Source organism: Microcaecilia unicolor, chromosome 4 (assembly GCF_901765095.1).
Source record: "Microcaecilia unicolor chromosome 4, aMicUni1.1, whole genome shotgun sequence".
In the NCBI taxonomy this organism is placed as follows: Eukaryota; Metazoa; Chordata; class Amphibia; order Gymnophiona; family Siphonopidae; genus Microcaecilia; species Microcaecilia unicolor.
The window spans coordinates 241,944,772-241,958,476 of NC_044034.1; the positions used below are offsets into that span (position 1 = coordinate 241,944,772).

The 13,705-nt window shown below is 42.8% G+C and overlaps 1 protein-coding gene across 10 annotated transcripts in view; it reads right to left on the reverse strand.

Moving 5' to 3' along the window:
* MBNL2 (muscleblind like splicing regulator 2) overlaps positions 1-13,705 on the reverse strand; it is a 314,090-nt gene that overhangs the window by 232,297 nt on the left and 68,088 nt on the right. For all 10 annotated transcript variants that reach the window (XM_030201368.1, XM_030201369.1, XM_030201364.1 and 7 more), the window contains one exon: positions 5,400-5,525. The gene's annotated coding sequence lies outside the window, so the exon portion shown is untranslated. The remainder of the gene's footprint in view (positions 1-5,399; positions 5,526-13,705) is intronic.

Here is a 13,705-nt window from a genome sequence, read left to right on the forward strand (position 1 = left end):
TGCCGCATTCTAGGTGCATTCATTTCCTGTTTAGCACTAGTGAAATAGTAAGTGTTATGATCGTGGTCAGAACCACTCTCAAACTTACCTTTTTCCTGGTGGTCAGCTTCTTAGCTGACTTCCATTCCTTCTGTCTGTCCCTTCTGAGTTAGCTCTCTCTCTCTCTATGCTGGCAGCTTCCAGCAGCATGACTCTAATTGTTTCACTTTACTACAGCTGTGTGTGTGGACTGAGTTAGTTCTACCTCTCTTTGGGTGTACTGGCTTCAAGTACTTCACGGGGCTGCATTGGTGTGGGTTGGGCCTCTCTGGGTTTCAGTGTGCTGTCTGCCTGGGTCTAGGGAGTATGACATCATCAGGGATGGCCTTGATAAGGAGGTGGTGTTCTTCCCTTCAGGGCCTTTGCAACGTTTGCTTTTGCTACTTGCTTTAGGTCCAGGTTAGTGTTAGTGCAGTGTGCACTTGTGACTGTGTGTTTAGCTTTCCTGCTTTTCCCTTGTGGTTCCCCCGCTTTTCCCTCTTGGTGCTTTGGAAGCATTGCTGTGTGTAGGGATTTGGAAGCTCTGTTGCTGATAGAAGTACTTCAGGGTTTGGTGTTGTTAGGAACACTGCAGATTTGGCTGTTAGAAGTACTTCTGGTGTTTGTGCTGTTGGGAGCATTGCAGTCTTTGCTGTTTGTGTTTAGTGCTTTGGAAGCACTTTTGGCTTACGTGTTTAGCTGCCCTGTTTTTTCCCTTGTGGCTCCCCTGTCTTCCCTTTTAGTGCTAGGAGCTCTTCTGGTTGTTTAGTGCGTGGGAGCACCTTAGTTAGTTTAGAGTTGTAGAGCTTCTTTAGCTTGGTGCTCAGAGCATCTGTGTTAGGTCTGCTGAAGTTTGGTGCTTATGTGTTTAGCTTCCCTGCCTTTCCCTTGTAACTCCCCTGCTTTTCCTTTTAGTGCTGTGAGAAGCACTCCTGTTAGGTCAGTGCCTAGGGGCACTCCTGTTAGTATAGGGCTTAGGAAGTCCTTTTGTTAGTTTACTGTTAGGAACACTTCTGTTGGTTTAGGGCTTGGGAGCACTTTGGTCAGTTTAGGATTTAGGAGTACTTCTGTTTCCAGTCCTGGTCCCTGTGTCATCCGGTATCCGGTAAGTCCTGCCGGCAACTCAAACCCAAGGGCTCAACCCTTGGGGGGGCAGTGGCTAAGTGCAGGTGAAGCTGTACGGACCAGTCCAGTGTGTTCCAGTCCGGTGTGCTCCAGTCCAGTGTGTTCCGGTCCGGTGTGTGTTCCGGTCTGGTGTGTGTTCCGGTCTGGTGTGTGTTCCAGTCCGGTGTTCCAGTCCTGTGTCCTCCAGTCCGGGGGATTCCAGTCCTTGTGTTCTGGCTCGCTGGGCGGTGCCTGCAGTCCCTGCCGGTGCCGGTGTGCTTGCCCAGCGTTGGTTGGTGGGTTTTGCCTGCTGCTGTCGCTCCTCGTCAGCAGCCCAAGGGCTCACGTTTGCTCCAGAGCCCAGCCCCGCGGACTCTGACCCTGAGAACCTGACAGTCTCTAATTTCCTCCTGGTGGACATAGCAGTTGTGTGTGTGTGTGTGTGTGGGGGGGTAATCATCCAAAATTAGCGGTTACAGAGTCCCACTGGGGTGAATTAAGGCCAAAAAGAAGTACTGCCCAGTCGGAGCTTCATGCCCGAGCAGCTATCCACAGTGGCGATGTCCATATACAACCAACACAGTTCACATATATGCAGATACTTTCTCTGTAAAAGGAGCCTATGGTGTGAAAACGCAAGGAAGGTGTTCACCTTGGTGGAGCATGGGAGGGTAATGGGTGGTGCTGCCACTTATTTGTGCAACTTACAGAATACTGTAAATTCTGTCTGATCTTGCTGCATTTAGGTGACCACTATTACATCAGGTCTATTGCTAGTGTTAACTGTGGGTGCATAACTGTTAAGCGAGCTCATATCAGCTAACACTAGTACTCTATTACAGAATCTGGGTGCCCAGATGCTGTTATACAATAGGCTCCACCACATAGCATCAGGGTGCCTTAAAGGGGGTACCCACTTACAGAATTGTCCTCTAAGGCCCCTGTTCCCCCTAAGCCAGTGGTTCCCAAACTTGTTCCTGGAGGCACCCCAGCCAGTCAGGTTTTCAGTATACCCACAATGAATCTCCATGAGAGAGATTTGCATGCACTACCTCCACTGCATGAAAATCTGTCCCATGAATATTAATTGTGGGTATCCTGAAAACTTGACTGGCTGGGGTGCCTCCAGGTTTGGGAAGCACTGCTCTAAGCTGCCAGTGGGGGGCGGTGCGTCCTTATTGTGTTTTCAATTGTGAGGGACAGGCAGGTTTCCTGGAGTACTGCAGAGCTTGCCTGTCATTCACCACTGAAAATGTGACAGTAAAACAGCATCCCCCCACTGGCAGGACTGTACTACTACTACTACTACTTGACATTTCTAAAGCGCTACTAGGGTTACGCAGCGCTGTACAATTTAACATAGAAGGACAGTCCCTGCTCAAGGAGCTTACAATCTAAAGGACAAATGTACAGTCAGTCAAATAGGGGCAGTCAAATTGGGGCAGTCTAGATTTCCTGAAAGGTATAAAGGTTAGGTGCCGAAAGCAACATTGAAGAGGTGGGCTTTGAGCAAAGATTTGAAGATGGGTAGGGAGGGGGGCTTGGCGTAAGGGCTCAGGAAGTTATTCCAAGCATAGGGTGAGGCAAGGCAGAATGAGCGGAGCCTGGAGTTGGTGGTGGTGGAGACTGTAGGTGGAAGAATCCTGCTCAGCTTTGAAGGAACAGTACCTAAGGCATGTCTCATGTAGGTGCCACATAAGTATGTAAGTGTCATTCTGCAAATCCACATTATGAAGTTAAGCGGGTATTTGCAAGGGGGGGGGGGGGGTACATGGGAATGGTGCATGGGCAGAACCCAATCTTAGGCAGCTAACATAAAATACAGTAAATTATGCATGTATCTATGGCTGGCTCAGGTGATCGCATCTAAATGTTAGGCATGTTAATACCCGGTTAGAATCGTATTCTATAAAGGAGGGGTGCTTAATGACAGTCTTTGAGGGCTGCAACCCAGTTGGGTTTCAGGATTTATCCAATGAATATGCATAAGATAGATCTTGCATACAATGGAGGCAGTGCATGCAAATAGGTCTCATGCATATTCACATGGGAAATCCTGAAAACCCGACTGGGTTGCAGACTTCGATGACTGACAATGAGGACCCCCTGCTATAAAGGAAAGTGGATGCCTAAGTTCCTTTGTAGACTAGGCTCCTACAGGTGCTTGGTTATAGAATTATCCCTAATTCCCTCAAGATATTTAAAGAATTGAGCCTACAATACCTTTACTCTGAGTTTTGAAATAAATGCTAAGTTCAAATCCAGACTAAAATCTGAAGTGTCAGTAGTAGTGTCAAGATTCTTCTTCTTCTTTTTTTTTTTTTAAGAGTCATACAACTGCCTGCTTCCAAGAGCAATGAAAGCAACCAGTAGCTAAGTTCAAAACAATCATAACTGGGGATTTTTAAGAAACTAGGAAGCACGGACAAATCCCCACACAGGCCTGGGGGCCTACTGGGTCCAGAGATTTGGAGGCCTACTGGGTTCAGAGGTCTGGGGGGCCTTCTCATTATCAAGGTGGGTTCTGCATAGCAGCCTATCTCTACAATTCAGTGGTTGTGTTTTTCAGGAACATGATAAATCTATTTATAAACTCTGCTGAAAACCTATTTGCCATTTATTAACGCTCGTGCCAATACCCATATGTTTCCAAGTTTATTAAAGATTTGAAATCCCACCCATGAACCACATTATCTGAGCAGTTTACAGTCTAATTTGGTGGGGGGAGGTAAGGAGACTGGACAAGACATAAAAGATAAGGTAGGAGTCTGAACTACAATATTTGATAGGCAAGCAATAGGGTAGTACATGAGGAGGGGAGCTGTGTCGTCCATGCAATGATGGTGTGTACTTGGGAATATGAAGGTGTATTTATGGTTATGTGGTGTATATATCTTGAATGCGTACGGAGTTGAGAAGGATATGTGAAGGGGTTGTGAGTGAATATGAAATGTGATGTGTGTTTCTTGGAGTTAGTAGTGAGTATGGTTTTGAGAGAGTTCATGAGGGGGTTACGGGTATGTTGGTTGGGTGTGAGTTGTGTGTATGAGGGTGTCTGGAGAGTAAGGATGTGTATTTATATGGGGATGTGTCTGTTTGAATGGGTTTGTTTGGGTGGGTAATACGTGATAGGGTTGTAAGTTAAAGAAGGAGTTGTGGGGAGTATTTTTTGGATGGTTGTGGCTATGTAGATGGAGGGTGGTTGTGGGATAGTGGGTGTGTGGATGGGGCAGGTGTGCATATGGCACTGTGTATCCAGGTTACTTGTGCAGGTGTGCGTGAATTGAAAAACTGTGTCAGTATATTTTCCCTTTCTCTGTGTCAGGCTATATAAGTAGGGGTTTATAGGCACAGCAACTTTCCAAAAGGGAACCAAATTTCAACAGATTTGGCATGCAGAAAGAAACTTGTAATAACTCAGGAGAATTAGAAAATCAGAAAGATGAATTGGTATTTTCAGAGAACCAGATATTTTTAAAACCCTACATTTCTCTATCTAGGAAACTGTAGAATGCTAATCACTATGCCATTCCAAAAGCATACCCCTCCCCACCAGCAACTCAGTCAACTAAACAGGGATTAAAACCGGAGCAGCTGGCAAACGAAGGTATCATCTCCTCTACACCTCCAAAGCCCCACAAAAATGCATCATAATCTTATCACATAAACTTACATGTACCCTCCTTCATGCACGAATATACTCTGACCCACTATACAACTCTCACGCATTCACATACATGCACACTCCCACACATCTCCCAGGTAACCTCACCCTACACACACACTTCTCACATACCCAAAACACACCAAACACATATCCTCATTCTTGCACTCCATGCCAACCACTCTCTCATACCTTCCCTTCTACATCGCTACACATCACACAAAACACCAGCCCCACCACACCAACATTCCATTTGTTGAAAAGCAAAAAAAGCCCTTTAACAAAAGACAATTATTTGGAAGTTATTTGAATATTTGACACTTAGCAGTATTAAACTGCCCTGCAGGCAGCCCCAGGGGAACAGTTTGGTGGAGCTGGGGCCGAGCTGTAAGGTATATACATATTTTATAAAATGTACAAGAACATGCATATAGTACATACAAAAATGTACAATTCTGGAGCAAGTGTAAATTTTTCTGTAAGGATTTGCATGCTATTGGTGCTGGCACATGGGCGACTATGTTTTTATAACATAGATGCCTTTTTCTAACACTGCTACAGTCATTAAACTACACCTAAAAAGGGAGAAATTCATTTGGTGGCCATCCCCTACCAGTCACAGATGCATTGGGTCACCCACAAGATCACAAACTGACCCTCCCTGAACAGGGGAGGGAGGGTGCCCTGTTCTACCACACTCTGGAGCCAACAGCAAGGTCTTCATGGAGTCCACGTGAATCTGAAAAACAAATAGAGAGAACATACTCAATATTTCACAGATCAGTCAAGGCAGAGAAGACTACAAAGATATTATTACTGGTTACTCTTCACCATACACATTGACCACATTAATAAGGAAGGAAAACCCCAGAATTTAAACATAATTTGAAGTAGAAGACATGGAAACTCATTGGATTTGCCAGGAAGACTGGCCAGGTTTGGTCAGAGATATCCAAAATTGGCCTTGAAGTATCAGCTTCAAGAAAGTGATCGAGTGCTACTGGCAGGGACAAGCATCCTAGTTATCATGAGCACATAACGACTTTCATTTTTGAGAGAGAGGTGGGCATTTTCTACTTGTTTTGTTTGGGCTTCAATCAAAATTAGAGTTTTTGTCTGCATTTTTTAAACTATCATTGGAGTGGCTAACAGTAGCCATTTCTGGGAGCTATGTCTCTTTAAGACAGTGGTTCCCAAAACTGCAAGTTGTGACTCAGAAATGGGGTCACAAGTGGGTCCAGGTGAAAAGTCAGACACAGGGGCATTTTTGAAAGGACGTCCAATTCAGAATAAGAACATCCATGTCAGAATGTCCTAAATGGACACCCATCTCACAAGTATTTTAAAACAGGAAATATGTCAAGATTTCCTGTTCAAAAATACATGAGATGGACGTCCGTATGCTGGAGTTGTCCAGCATGAACAACCATTTTAAAAACTGGAATGTCCAAAGTATGAACAGAGAACACAAGGAACATGGACATCCGTATGGCAGTAATCTTAGAAAATGGCCACACAGTCATCTATGAAGAGCAGAGTAGTGGTTCAAATCCCAGTTTAAGTCTCTTTTTTTCTGTGTGTGTAATTGTAAGCCCTCCAGGAACAGAAAAATACCTACTGTACCTAAATGTACACCATTTCAATAGCCTTCAGATTTGCAGGTGGCTTATGTATTTATGTACAGTTGGCATTTTTCTGTTCCAGGAAGGTACACAATTAAAAAAATTAAAAAAAAGAATTAAAGTGGAATTTGAACGTGGGTCCCTTGGTTTACAGTCCACTGGACTAACCACTAGGCTACTCCACAGATCTGCAAGCTGCTTTGTCCAGAATGCATGAAGGATGCTGTCACAGAGCCTGGTATTCCTTTCCAATTTCACTTTCAGGGGAGAGGGAGGTGTCATGGTTTAATCCCTCCAGTGACCAGCTACTCAGAGCACCTTTTTGTACCCTAGATGTGAAACAGGTCTAACTAAGGATGTCCTTCTTTTTAGACTTGGATGTTTCCATCCCTTTGGTAAATGCTGTAGGACATCCTTATAATATTTATCCATGAAATTAACTAGCACAAAATAAGATAGAGACCGTGAGCACTAGGATCCTTTCCCATACTAGAGCTGAACAGTGCACACATGCCAGGGCCCTTCCTGCATCAGACATGCAAAGATGTGCCCTAGAGTCCTGATCCTGTCTTCATATAACCCAAGGATGAAGGAAAGAACCCATCGTAGGGAAGTAAAAGGGAAGAGGGGCATGAGATCAGAGCTTGCTCCTCCCTATCCACCCATGACTGACGCAGTGATTCAGTTTAGTGGCTTAAAAGTATCAAGGAGAAAGAATGGGGCAGAGTACTACCATTTACACATACTAGCTGGGCAAAAGCTAGCGAGGTCCATGGAAAGGTAGAATCCTTATCAGAGTCTTCTAATTGTAGCTGGTGAGGTATGCATTCATTGTTTCTCAAACATCAGGATTGGGGAACTCATAGAGATTAGCAGGAGGAGAAGTTTGAGAAAGATCAGCTGAAGACAGGGAGGGGATATGAGACTGAAGAAGGACTGTGGGAGAGATAAAAGAAGTGATCAACTGAAAGAATGTCTGATTGCGAGGCGCGTTAACAGATTTACTACTACTACTACTACTATTTAACATTTCTAGAGCGCTACAAAGTGTACGCAGCACTATACAAACACAGAAGAAAGACAGTCCCTGCTCAAAGAGCTTACAATCTAATAGACAAAAAGTAAAGCATTTAAATTTAAAATATTTAAGCAGTCAAGCACAAGAGAACAGTCACAGAAGGACTGAAGATGTTGAAGGGTGGTCAGTGTGATTAGGTGTAACTCTGGTTGGAGTAGTGGGAGAAGGTGATAGAAGAATAGAAATGGGTGAGGTAAAAGTAATGAGTGGGTTGATAGGGAGGTTATATAAGAGATTTCTTACAATGTTATCAGAAAATGATGATCATTTTAGAAAGGCTTCAACAAGTAAAACAATGTTTTACATGTAGAAGGTGCCGTTTCTAAAATAATCTGGCTGATACATATACAGTAGAAGGGCATTTTAGAAAGGACGTCCAGCTCAGAATATACATGTCCATTTCTCATGTATTTTAGAACAGAATCTGCCTACATACAGCCTGTTCTAAAACACATGAGAAATGGATGTCCAAGTGCTGACTACATCCAGCATGAACATCCATTTTACAAACTGAAACGTCCAAACTATCAATGGACAAGAGATGTGGTCATGTTTGTGGCAGCAGAGGAACGTCTATATTATGAAAGGGTCATGCAGATGTCCTTGTGGAGGAATAGTGTAATTATTAGAGAAGCTGGGCAAGAACCAGAGATTGCCAGTTACTGTAGCTTTCGTAATTTTATTTTCCCTTAATAAAAATGCTAGCGCACCTTAGTAAAGGACCCCCTAAGTGCTAATATTCAGCGCTAAACTGGCTAAGCTGAGTGCTTAAACAGCAGGTCTATCTTTAACCGCTATTAACTTAATTGGCTTGCGCTGAATATTCATTTAGCCGGTTAAGTTGCCGCGGCCAAAACTGAAACCGGATATTCAATGCCAGTTGCTGGATACGGCCCGGCATTGAATATCCACGGTTAGCGCCTCTGCTGGCAGCTAACCACGCTCCCGCCAACTGAATATCGGGGGCGGGGGGAGTGATCCTTTACATATTTTAATAATTTTTAAGTGGTCAATCACATGATTTACACATGTGAAGGATATTTCTGTAACAGGGCACCTACTTAAGATGCCGCTTATGTTGCCAATTCCAAGCCAATTGTATAAAGAAAAACAGGTGCCTGCTTTTCTGTGTAAAATAATAGCTTAAATGGCCAAGATCACATTTACATTCAAGGTGCAAGCTAGAATGTGTGTAATTTAACAGTATTGTATAATTTACATTTGTACTTGTGCAACCTGATCACACTCTGCCCATCCATATGCCCACCGGCAAAGTATGCGCCATCAAATCATGGCATATACTTTTCTGCTAGTCAACATTCTGTAAGAAGTCACACATGTAAATGATTAAAATCTCATCAATCTCTTCCTCTCCATCCTTTCTACTCCTTACCCCTCCCAATCTCTTCTCCTTTTGCTCATCCTATCTTTGTTTACCTCTCCATGCTCAATTTACATATCCTCAAAACCCCACTACTACTATGTTTACTACAACTTGTAACATTCTCCTTCAAGACTTTGTTATTCTATTTACTATGTAAGCCGCATTGAACCTGCTATGTGTGGGAAAGCACGGGGTACAAATGTAATTAATAATAATAATAGTCATTTACATGGTCTGCTTTCTGCCTATAACTAGATGGCTCCCTATAGAATTACCCCATAAAGGGTAATTCTATAAAAGAGGTCTCCTAGATGAAGACTCCAACAAGGCACCTATTTTTAAAAGGCAACATACAGCAGGTTCTGGAATACAGGAAAGCTATGTAATGGAAATGCCTTTATAACATAGGTGTCCAGAACAAGTTCCTATAGCGTGCAAATTCTCATGCACCAATTTATACTTGCTCTGCATGTGTAAATCTGCATACTCTCGCACACTCTCACACACACACTCTCACACACACACTCTCTCTCTCACACAGTGTATCTGTGTGCAACACACTCTCTCTCACAGTCACTGTGTCTCACACACACACTCGCACATTCACTCTCTTTCTCACTCTCACACACACTCTCTCAAGCAAACACACTCCCAGGAAAACCTTGATAGCGCCCGTTTCATTTGTCTCTGAAACGGGCCTTATTTACTAGTCTAACTATAAATCATGTTCTTTTATTTGAATTTGCATTAAAGAAGATTTTGGTTCAGGAGTTTTGAGACTTCACAGTGATGTTCTATACTCTGGTTTAAGCTGCAGTCTATCACAGCCAATGAAAGGGCTAAACAGTAAAAATTTGAGAGTTGCAGAAATAATCAAGAAAGAGAAGCAACCACTTACCAACCTGTAGAATGAGATTGTTTATGCATCAAAAAAGACAGCATAAGAGCATGGAGGCTGGATGCATACCAACTGAAATAGTGAAAAATCAAGCCTCATTGTAGTGTGAAATAGTGGACAGAAATGGAAAATCAAGCCTCACTATGGTGTGAAACAAGCCTCACTGTTGTGTAAAGCAGTGAAAAATCAAGCCTCATTTTGGTGTAAATGCATGCTCTTTGTGGAAATGTGCCAAAAGAAAAAAAAAACCCCACAGAATAAAAGTCAGGTGAAAGGGCCAAAAATAGTGATTAAAAAAAGGCAAGGGTTGCCACCAAAAGGGATGAAAAACAAAATAAAAAATATGCTTGATCAGAATGGTGAAAAGTTAAACTCAAAACACGTGAAAACTTGTTAAAGAAGTAAGGAGCACTGTATAAAATGGCGCTGATAAACCAAAAAAGGCAGTAAAAAAAGGGTGACCAAAATGATGTAAAGACTCTCATATGAGGAAATGCTAATTAGGTTAAAGTTCTTCAGCTTTGAGATGAGAAGGCTGAGGGGATATATGATAGAGGTCTATAAAATACTGACAAACTCACAAAAAGTACAAAGACTAGGGGACACTCCATGAAGTTACATTACAGCACTTTCAAAACAAATGGGACAATTTTTTTTTTCATACAACATATAGTTAAACTCTGGAACTCATTACCAAAGCAAGTGGTAAAAAGCAGTTAACGTAGTTGGTTTTCAAATAACTCCTAGAAGAAAACGTCATAACTTGTTATTAAGGTAGACACCCAAAAAAGCCATTGCTTATTCCTGAGGTTAATTCAAAGGGGTTTAAAAAAATGAAAATAAAGATGCAAAACATCAAAATAATGCTCGCTGGGGAATAGCTGATGAAGTAATTTTTTTAAAATGTTTATGTTACTCAGAGAATGTATTTTAAAAGAGTGGTGCAGGGACTGAAATGTGAGGGTAAGGAGAATGAGACTATGGAATCTCATTAGCTTATAACGTCAGAGGCAGGTGTGTGGTTGCCTTGAGTCAGGAGGAGTTGGGAGGGAAATGTGTGAGAGAAAGGAAGTATGCGTGATATGTTGATTTGAGAGCAGTATACATTATAATGAACATATAAAGAACAAAGGATTGTATTTATGAGAATTATTACTGAGAGTACTGTGGGTAACTGAAAGTGTGACTGGTTCAGTTGTCAAAAAGGTGAGCCGACATAAATTTAACATGCTCTTCTTCTATACTTCTTCCCTTGGTGCTCTGATCTCCTCCCTTGGATTTCAGTATCACCTTTATGCTGATGACTCCCAGATCTACCTCTCCACACCAGAAATGTCAGCAGGAATCCAGGCCCAAGTCTCAGCCTGTCTGTCTGATATTGCTGCTTGCATGTCTCACCGCATTTTGAACCTAAACATGGCGAATACCGAGCTTCTTATCTTTCCCCCTAAACCCACCTCTCCTTTTCCCCCATTCTCTATCTCTGTGGATAACACTCTCATCCTCCCTGTCTCATCAGCTCGTAGCCTTGGGGTCATCTTTTGACTCCTCTCTCTCTTTTTCTGCACATAACCAACAGACTGCTAAAACCTGTCATTTATTTCTCGACATCACCACCAAAATTGGTTCCTTCCTTTCTGAGCACACCTTCAAAACCCTTATCCACACTCTTATCACCTCTTGCTTAGACTACTGCAACTTGTTTCTCACAGATCTCCCACTAAGCCATCTCTCTCCCCCTTCAATCTGTTCAAAACTCTGTTGCATGACTTATACTCTGCCAATGTCGCTATGCTCATATTAGCCCTCTCCTCAAGTCACTTCATTAGCTCCCTATCCATTTCTGCATACAATTCAAACTCCTCTTATTGACTTACAAGTGCATTCACTCTGCTGCTCCTCAGTACCTCTCCACTCTTCTCTCTCTCTACACTCCTCACAGGGAACTCCGTTCATCAGGTAAATATCTCTTATCTGTACCCTTCTCCTTCACTGCAAACTCCACACTCCGTTTCTTTTATGTTGCTGCACCATACACCTGGAATAGACTCCCTGAATCAGTACGTCAAGCTCCAGCTCTGGCTGTCTTCAATTCTAGGCTAAAAGTCCACCTTTTTGAGGCTGCTTTTAACTATTAACTCCTATTCACTTGTTTAGTACCCATGTCTGTTTTATAATTCGCTTATCCCTTATTTGTCTTGTTTGTCTGCCTTGATTAGATTATAAGCTGTATCAAGCAAGGCCTGTCTCTTACATGTTCAGTGAGCGCTGTGTACGTCCACTATAGAAATGGGTAAGTAGTAGTATATATCCAACAAATGTTCTACTGTTTTATTGTACACACAGACTGCAGACACTACGTCAGATTCCTGTGGTACCATAACAATGACATCAACCAGGAAATTGTGGCGTACAGAACAAGAGTTCATGACTTTGGTAACAGTCTATCACCTGCAGTAGCAACCTACGGGCTAAGAAGGTGAAAGAGAATTTAGCACAGATGCTTCATTGAAAGAGACTTTTACATTGACAATGGATTGAACTCTTTACATACTGAGGAAGAAGCCATTGACTTGTTAAGGAGAACAGAAGCAATGCTGTCAGAGGTCAATCTGAGACTTCATAAAATCACCTTCAACAGTCCAGAAATAATGAGAGCATTTCCTGCAGAGGATCATGCCAAAGATTTAAAGGATTTAGATCTTAGAGTAGATACCTCTCCACTTCAGAGAAGCCTTGAATTACATTGGGATCTAAAGAGAGACATTTTTACCTTTCAAGTCTCCACCCAAGAAAAACCATATACACGCAGAGGTGTCTTGTCCAGAGTCAAGATCCACTGGTATTTGTGGCTCCAGTCAATATTCAAGGAAGATCCATACTGAGAAAACTTTCCCAAAGTACCAATGAGTAGGAAGTCCCACCATCACCAGAAATACAACAAGAATGGGAGACTATCAGGCTTATTTTCGAAAGATAAGGGCGCCCATAAGTACATAAGTAATGCCATACTGGGAAAAGACCAAGGGTCCATCGAGCCCAGCATCTTGTCCACGACAGCGGCCAATCCAGGCCAAGGGCACCTGGCAAGCTTCCCAAACGTACAAACATTCTATACATGTTATTCCTGGGATTTTGGATTTTTCCAAGTATGTTTAGTAGCAGTTTATGGACTTGTCCTTTAGGAATCCGTCCAACCCCTTTTTAAACTCTGCTAAGCTAACCGCCTTCACCACATTTTCCGGCAATGAATTCCAGAGTTTAATTACACGTTGGGTGAAGAAACATTTTCTCCAATTTGTTTTAAATTTACTACACTGTAGTTTAATCGCATGCCCCCTAGTCCTAGTATTTTTGGAAAGCGTGAACAGACGCTTCACATCCACCTGTTCCACTCCACTCATTATTTTATATACCTCTATCATGTCTCCCCTCAGCCGTCTCTTCTCCAAGCTGAATAGCCCTAGCCTCCTTAGTCTTTCTTCATAGGGAAGTCGTCCCATCCCCGCTATCATTTTAGTTGCCCTTCGCTGCACCTTTTCCAATTCTACTATATCTTTCTTGAGATGCGGCGACCAGAATTGAACACAATACTCAAGGTGCGGTCGCACCATGGAGCGATACAACGGCATTATAACATCCTCACACCTGTTTTCCATACCTTTCCTAATAATACCCAACATTCTATTCGCTTTCCTAGCCGCAGCAGCATACTGAGCAGAAGGTTTCAGCGTGTTATCGACGACGACACCCAGATCCCTTTCTTGGTCCGTAACTCCTAACGTGGAACCTTGCATGACGTAGCTATAATTCGGGTTCTTTTTTCCCACATGCATCACCTTGCACTTGCTCACATTAAACGTCATCTGCCATTTAGCCGCCCAGTCTCCCAGTCTCGTAAGGTCCTCTTGTAATTTTTCACAATCCTGTCGCGAGT